Source organism: Cebus imitator, unplaced genomic scaffold, assembly GCF_001604975.1.
Source record: "Cebus imitator isolate Cc_AM_T3 unplaced genomic scaffold, Cebus_imitator-1.0 Scaffold96, whole genome shotgun sequence".
Lineage (NCBI taxonomy): Eukaryota > Metazoa > Chordata > Mammalia > Primates > Cebidae > Cebus > Cebus imitator.
The window spans coordinates 5,808,644-5,816,527 of record NW_016107411.1 but is presented as its reverse complement, the minus strand read 5'-3'; positions in this window follow the sequence as shown (position 1 = coordinate 5,816,527).

Sequence of the window (7,884 nt, the reverse complement as noted above, 5' to 3'; positions counted from 1 at the left end):
TTCTAAAACTGGTCCCTAATTCCCTCTAAGAATTCATCTACTGCTTTCTCCAGCCCTATCTCTGTTTGAACCCTGCTGAACAGCTTACCCTTTCTTGAACATGTCAGACATACTCCTGGCTCAGAGCTTTTGCGCTTACTGTTTTCTTTGCTCAGGATGTTCCTTCTTCAGAAATCTTCATGGCTTGTTTCTTCACCTCTTTTATTTTTATATGCAAATATCACCTAATTTACACTTTCCATTCTATCTAAAATTGCAACCTCTTTATCCCCCTTCCCTGATCTGTTATTTTTCTTAGCCCTTGTTATCTAATATATTTAATAACTTTTTTATTGTTTTCTCCACTAGAAAACTCTGTGTTCTAAATGTTTTACTATTTTGTTTACTGCTGTAAACTCAGCATTTAAATCATCTACAATTATAAGTGCTCAAATAGATTTGTCAAATGCATAAACTAAGTTTTACAGTTTATGCAGCTATTTATGTGCTTTTAATATTTTTTATTCATTTGTCATAGTATACCTCCCTACCAATACCACTTGTGCATTTGGCCAAATTGGTGTGCAGAAAACCTCTGAACACAAGATGCAACTCCCCCATGCCCACCAGGCCCTGCCCCTAAAAAAACACACATGCACACACAAACACACTTGCTTTCTCCCTATCTGTCTAGGAGAAAATACATGAGAAAAATATTTTTTATTTTGACTTAATAGCCTTTTAAATGAAAGCTATATTACATTTTGTTTTTTACCTAATTTTACATACTGGGTGAAATCCATTTATATATATTAAGCTAATCTTTGTAGCTTATGTCAAGTTCCACATCATGACAGACACCTAGTATTTATCTGACCTTCTCTCTCTCTCATGTTTTCTATGAGACAGAATTTCACTCTTCTCATTCAGGCTGGAGTGCAATGACACAATATTAGCTCACTGAAATCTCCATCTCCTGGGTTCAAGTGATTCTCCTGCCTCAGCCACCCAAGTGGCTGGGATTACAGGCACTCACAACCATGCCTGGCTTATTTTTGTATTTTTAGTAAAGAAAGGATTTCACTATGTCGGCCAGGCTGGTCTCAAACTCCTGGCCTCAGGTGATCTGCCCGCCTCGGCCTCCCAAAGTGCTGGGATTATGGGTGTGAGCCATCACGCATGGCCTATTTGATCTTCTCTCATTGTTACTAATTTTTTAGAAATAGAGAAATGGCCCTTGAGCTCAGGGTGGACAGAGTCTACTGAAGCTTCAGGGAATAATCACTGCTGAACTGTTAGGAGTGGTCATATGGTCACCCAGCCAGTTCTGGCTAGTGAGATGGCATTGGGAAGCTCCTAAAATGGGCTTCAGAGAAAGCCCCTACTTTAATGATTGAAGGGTCACATTCAATTGGCACAACCCCTTGGCCCCTCCGCACTGCATCCTTTGCACTTTTCCAGTCATCCTGCCTGAAATGTGAATGTGATGGCAGGAAGTGCAGCAGTCATGAGGTGATAAAGTGAAAGCATTTGTCAGTGCTAATACTGGCAAAGCAGAAAGTCAGAAAGACTCTCGGTCTCTGATGGCATCACTCAGACTTGAAACAGCTCTTAGGTAGCCATTTCTGAATTTCTTGCTACATGAGGGGGAAAAAACTTATTTGCATAGGCCACTGCAATTTGGTTTTGTATTTCTGAATGCATTCCAAATTACTACAATAGTAAACTAGTGATTCAAATATGTTGTTTAGATGGTTTGTGTTAATATAAGAGTACTATGCAATGTAACTTACTTATTTGCAGTACTACATTCCTTGTGAAATCCTTTATTTGATAGCAATGATTTATATGAAAGTAAAATTGAGATATTAGGGAACTTCATATGTAATTTTAATTTACTGACATGGGTTAATGGCTTCATGAGGTAAATTATATTTGAGAGGGAGGATCTTGTAATAGATAATAATGGCTAATGTATATTGCTTATTATAAGTGAAATAGAGTTTTAAGTGTTTCACATTTAATTTTCCATCCAATTTTTAAGATAAGTCTATTAATTTGTATCAAATCAAATATAAATCTGTTACTTAATATTTCTCAAGCTCTCTTTGCTGTACAGATATCATTTTTCCACAACAGATTCTCTCATTTCCACATTGTAAAATGTTCTGTATCTATTAATAGAATGTTACATAATTAATATCACTCAAAATAGAACTGCATCAAGATAGTTTGGTTAATAGGTGAGGCTGGCACAGATTGATTATCAATGCCCCATTAGTATGTACTTTAAAAGCAAGCACGTAAGTCTTCCCATTATGATGACCAACAATTTTCAGGTTGAGAAATTTCAGAACCATTTCCTTTTCTCATTATTCAAAAAATGTAGTCTTAATCACTATCTTGAAATAAACTGTGTGATAAAAGTTCAAGACAAAAATAAAAATGTTAAATAATATATCTGCATTAAAAATAATGATTAGAAGATCAGCTCCAATTTAGGAGCAATTTTTTTAAAAAAGATGGGGTGAGTTCAGTTTTTGGCCCAGCATCGAAAAGCTTGGAAGTCACTGCTCTGTTCTAACCACAAGTAAAAAACTGAACAAACCAAAAATCATAACTCTTCTTAGCTCCATAAGAAGTGAAGTTTAGGGGGCAAGCTACTGCCCTCTTGCTCAGATGGAGAGACCAACAGATAAATACAGATAATCACAATTTACGGAAGTGGAAAACCATGAGTAATAATCTCTGCAAGAACCACTGTCAAAGGTGTGTTAACAGAACAACTCCATCTTAAATAGAGCTGGGTAACATGCGGCTGAAACTACTGTACTGCATTCCAGAACGGTTAAGGCATTCTAAGTCACAGAATAAGATAGAAGATCAGCACAGAATACAGGTCATAATGACCTTGCTAATAAAACATTAGGTTGCAGCAAAGAAGCTGGCCAAAACCCACCAAAACCAAAATGGCCACAAGAGTGACCTCTGGTTGCCCTGACTGCTGCACTCCCACCAGCTCCATGACAATTAAGAAATGCCATGGGCACGTCAGGAAGTTACCCTATATGGTCTAAAAAGGGGAGGCATAAGTAATCCACCACTTGTTTAGAAATAACCATAAAAATGGGTAACCGGTGGACCTGGGAATAGCCATTTTTTTATTCCTTTACTTTCTTAATAAACTTGCTTTCACTTTGCGCAGTGAACTCACCCTAAATAGTTTCTTGTGTGAGATCCAGAAACCCTTTCTTAAAGTCTGGATCAGAACCCCTGTCCTGTAATGACACTGTGAGGGTAGCAAACCTGAACTGCACTTGAATTGCTAGAGGCTCAATGAGGACAAATCTGAGAGGTAACTACTCTGGGGGACCCAGCCAACAGAGGCTACCACACTTTTGTAAGACCTACCTCAACAAGCTCTACCAGGTGAATATCAGAGAAATACTTCATGTTTCCGGCAGGGGGAGGGGGAAATGAACCATTTAGAAATACCCTAGAGCATTCAGTTCTTAAAAAGAAGTAACTATTTAACCGTCTGGCGTTGTATCCAAGTCTAAGTGACCCCAGAAAAGGGAAATACCAACTCAGCCAGCTCTAGCCATCCTGTCCCACAGAAGGGGAGAAAAGGAGATCCAGAAGCAGGTAAAGTTCACAGTCTAGACACACAGGCTCACTAAAGACTGAAACATAAGTAGACAACTATAGAATGTTCCCCCTCCCCTAGACCTTACCACCGCATTACTAAAGGCCTTTTTACATCTATTTCTTTTACCCAGTTCTTCATGTCTGAATATCAGGAAAAACATATAAGACACAATAAAAGGCAAAAAACAAAATAAAACAAAAAGCACAGTTTAAAGAAAATGCAGACATCAAAGCCAGACTCAAATAAGGAAAGGATGTTGGAATTAAAATACTGCAAATATAAAGCAACAATGATTAATATGTAACTGGCTTTAATTGATAAAGTAATAATTTGTAAGAACCAAGAACTGAGGAGTCAATATAAGCAGGGTGATGTGAATTCTAAGAAAGAATCAAAAAGAAATGCTAGAGATCAAGAACACTGTAACAGAAATGAACACAGCTTTTGGCAGGCTTTTTAGTACGTTGGAAATGGCTGGGAATAGATTCTCTGAGCTTGAGGTTATCTCAACAGAAACTTTAAAAACTAAAAAGCAAAGCACACACAAAAAAAAAAAAAGAGAGAGAGAGGGAGAGAGACTGAGAATACCACAGAATATCAATGAACTGTGGGACAACTATAAAGGTAAAACATATGTGTAATGGGAATACCAGGAGGAGAAAGAAAGAGAGAAAGTAACAGAAGCAGTTTGAAACAATAGTCACTAAAAATTTCTCCTATTTGATGTCAGACATGGAACCACAGATGGAGGAATTTCAAAGAACACCAAGCAGGATAAGCACAAGAAAAGCTACATATAAGCATCTGATTTTTAAAGTACAGAAAATTATAGATTAAAAAAATCCTGAAAGAAGTCAGAAGGGAAAACACCTTACTTATTAGAAAAGCAAAGATAATAATTGAATCTAATGTCTCAGGAACCATGTAAGCAAGAAGACAGCACAGTGAATTGAAATATTTAATGTGTTGAAAGAAAAAAACCTCGCCAACTTAGGATCCTGTGAAATTAACTTTCAAAAGTGAAGGAGAAATATAAAGTTTCTCAGACAAACAAAAATTGAGGCGGTTAGTTACCAGTAGACTTCCTTTGTAAGAAATGCTAAAAGAGGTTCTTTAGAAAGCAGAAAAATTTTATAAATCATAAATTTGGATCTATAGAAACAAAGGAAAAACATCTGAGAATAAGTGAAAGTAAATTTAAAAACATTTTTCTTATTCTTAATTTGCCTAAAAGACAACAGTTTATTTAAAATAATAATGGCAACAATGTATTTGATTATCTGTGCATGTACATACATAGATATACATTTTTCTTTTAATTTTATTTTAAGTCCTGGAATACATGTGCAGGATATGCAGGTTTGTTACACAGGTAAACGTGTGCCATGGTGGTTTGGAACACTTATCAACCCATCACCTAGTTATTAAGCCCCACATGCATTAGCTACTTATCCTTCTGATCTCCCTCCCACTACCCACCCAACAGCCCTCAGTGCATGTTGCTCCCCTCCCTGTGTTCACGCATTCTTACTGTTCAGATCCCACATACGAATGAGTACATGCAGTGTTTGGTTTTCTGTTCTTGTGCTGGCTTGCTGAAGATAATGGCTTCCAGCTCCAGCCATGTCCCTGTAAAGAACATTATCTCATTCCTTTTTATGTCTACAAGGTATTCCATGGTATATATATACCATGTTTTCTTTATCCAGTCTATCATTGATGTGCATTTGGGTTGATTCCATGTCTTTGCTATTGTGAATAGTGCTGAAATAAACATACATGTGCATGTATCTTTATAATAGAATAATTTATATTCATTTAAATTTATGCCCAGTAATGGGACTGCTGGGTAAAATGGTATTTCTGGTTCTAGATCCTTGAGGAATTGCCAAACTCTCTTCCACAATGGTTGAACTAATTTACATTCCCACCACCAGTGTAAAAGCATTCCGATTTCTCCATAGCCTTGCCAGCACCTGTTATTTCTTGACCTTTTAGTAATCATTATTTTGACTGGCACAAGATAGTATGTCACTGAGGCTTGGATTTGTATTTCTCTAATGATCAGTGATGTCGAGGTCTTACATATTTTTCTTGGCCACATAAATCTCTTCTTTTGAGAAGTGTCTGTTCATGTCCTATGATCACATTTTAATGGTGTTATTTGTCTTATAAATTTAAGTTTCTGTGGATTCTGGATATTAGACCTTTGTCAGATGGGTAGATCGCAAAATTTTTTTCCCATTCTGTAGGTTTGTCTGTTCATGCTGATGATAGTTTCGTTATACAGAAACTCTTTAGTTTAATTAGATCCCATTTGTCAAATTTTCCTTTTGTTGGCATTGCTTTTGATATTTTTGTCATGAAATTTTTTTTCTGTACCTAAGTCCTGAGTGGCATTGCAAAGATTTTCTTCAAGGGTTTTTTTTTTTTATAGATTTGGGCTTTACATTTAAATCTTTAATCCATCTTGAGTTAATTTTGATATAAGGTTTAAGGAAGGGGTCCAGTTTCAATTTTCTGCATATGGCTAGCCAGTTTTTCCAGCACCATTTATTAAATAGGGAATCCTTTCCCACTGCTTGTTTTTGCCAGGTTTGTTAAAGATTAGATATTTGTAGATGTGTGGTATTATTTCTCAGATCTCTATTCTGTTTTATTGGTCTATGTGTCTGTTTTTGTTACCATAGCCTTGTAGTATCGTTTGAAATCAGGTAGTGTGATGCTTCCAGCTTTGTTCTTTTTGCTTAGGATTGTCTTGGATTTACAGGATCTTTTTTGATTTCATATGAATTTTAAAGTAGTTGTCTATCTAATTCTTTGAAGAATGTCAAAGGTAGTTTAATGGGAATCACATTGAATCTATAAATTACTTTGGGCTATATGGCCATTTTCATGATATTGATTCTTCCTATCCATGAACATGGAATGTGTATCCATTTGTTTGTATCCTCTACTATTTCCTTGAGCAGTGGTTTGTAGTTCTCCTTGAAAATGTCCTTCACATTGCTTGTTAGTTGTATTCCTAGGTATTTTATTCTCTTTATAGCAATTATGAATGAGAGTTCATTCATGATTTGGCTCTCTGCTTGTCTATTGTTGGTGTATAGGAATGCTTGTGATTTTTGCACATTGATTTGTATCCTGAGACTCTGCTGAAGCTGCTTATCAGCTTAAGGAGTTTTGGGGCTGAGACAATGGGGTTTTCTAGGTATAAGATCAGGTTGTCTGCAAACAGAAATTTGATTTTCTCTCGTCCTATTTGAATACCTTTATTTCTTTTTCTTACCTGACCACCCTGACCAGAACTTCAATACTAAGTTGAATAGAGTGGGAAAAGAGGGAATCCTTGTCTTATGCTGGTTTTCAAAGGGAATGTGTCTAGCTTTTTCCCATTCAGTATCATATTGGCTGTGGTTCTGTCATAAATGGCTCTTATTAGTTTGAAATATGTTCCATCAATACCTAGCTTATTGAGAGTTTTTAACATGAAAGGATGTTAAATTTAATCAAAAGCCTTTTCCATGTCTATTGAGATAATCACGTGGTTTTTGTCTTTAGTTCTGTATAATGAAATACGTTTCTTAATTTGTGTATGTTGAACCAGCCTTGCATCCCAAGAATGAAGCCAACTTGATAGTGGTGGATAAGCTTTTTGATGTGCTGCTGGAATTGGTTTGACAGCATTTTATTAAGAATTTTTGCATCAATCTTCATCAGGGATATTGGCCTGAAGTTTTCTTTTTTTATTATTGTTGCATCTCTGCCAGGTTTTGGCATCAGGATGACACTGGCCTCATAAAATTTAGTTAAAGGTGATTCCCTCCTTTTCAATTGTTTTGAATGGTTTCAGAAGAAATGTTACTAGCTCCTCTTTGTACATCTGGTAGAATCCATCTGGTCCTCAGCGTTTTTTGGTTGGTAGGCTATTTAATCCTGCCGCATTTTCCGAATTTGTTATTGGTCTATTCAGGGATTCAGCGTCTTCCCAGTTTAGTCTTGGGAGGGTGTATGTGTCTAGGAATTTATCCATATCTTCTAGATTTTCTAGTTTACTTGCATAGAGGTGTTTATAGTTTTCTGATGGTAGTTTGTATTTCCATAGTGTCAGTGGTGATATTCCCTTTATCGTTTTTTATTGTGTCTATTTGATTCTTCTCTTTTCTTTATTAATATAGATAGCAGTCTATTTTATTAATATTTGCAACAAAACATTCCCTAGATTCATTGATTTTTGAAGGGTTTTTCATGCCTCT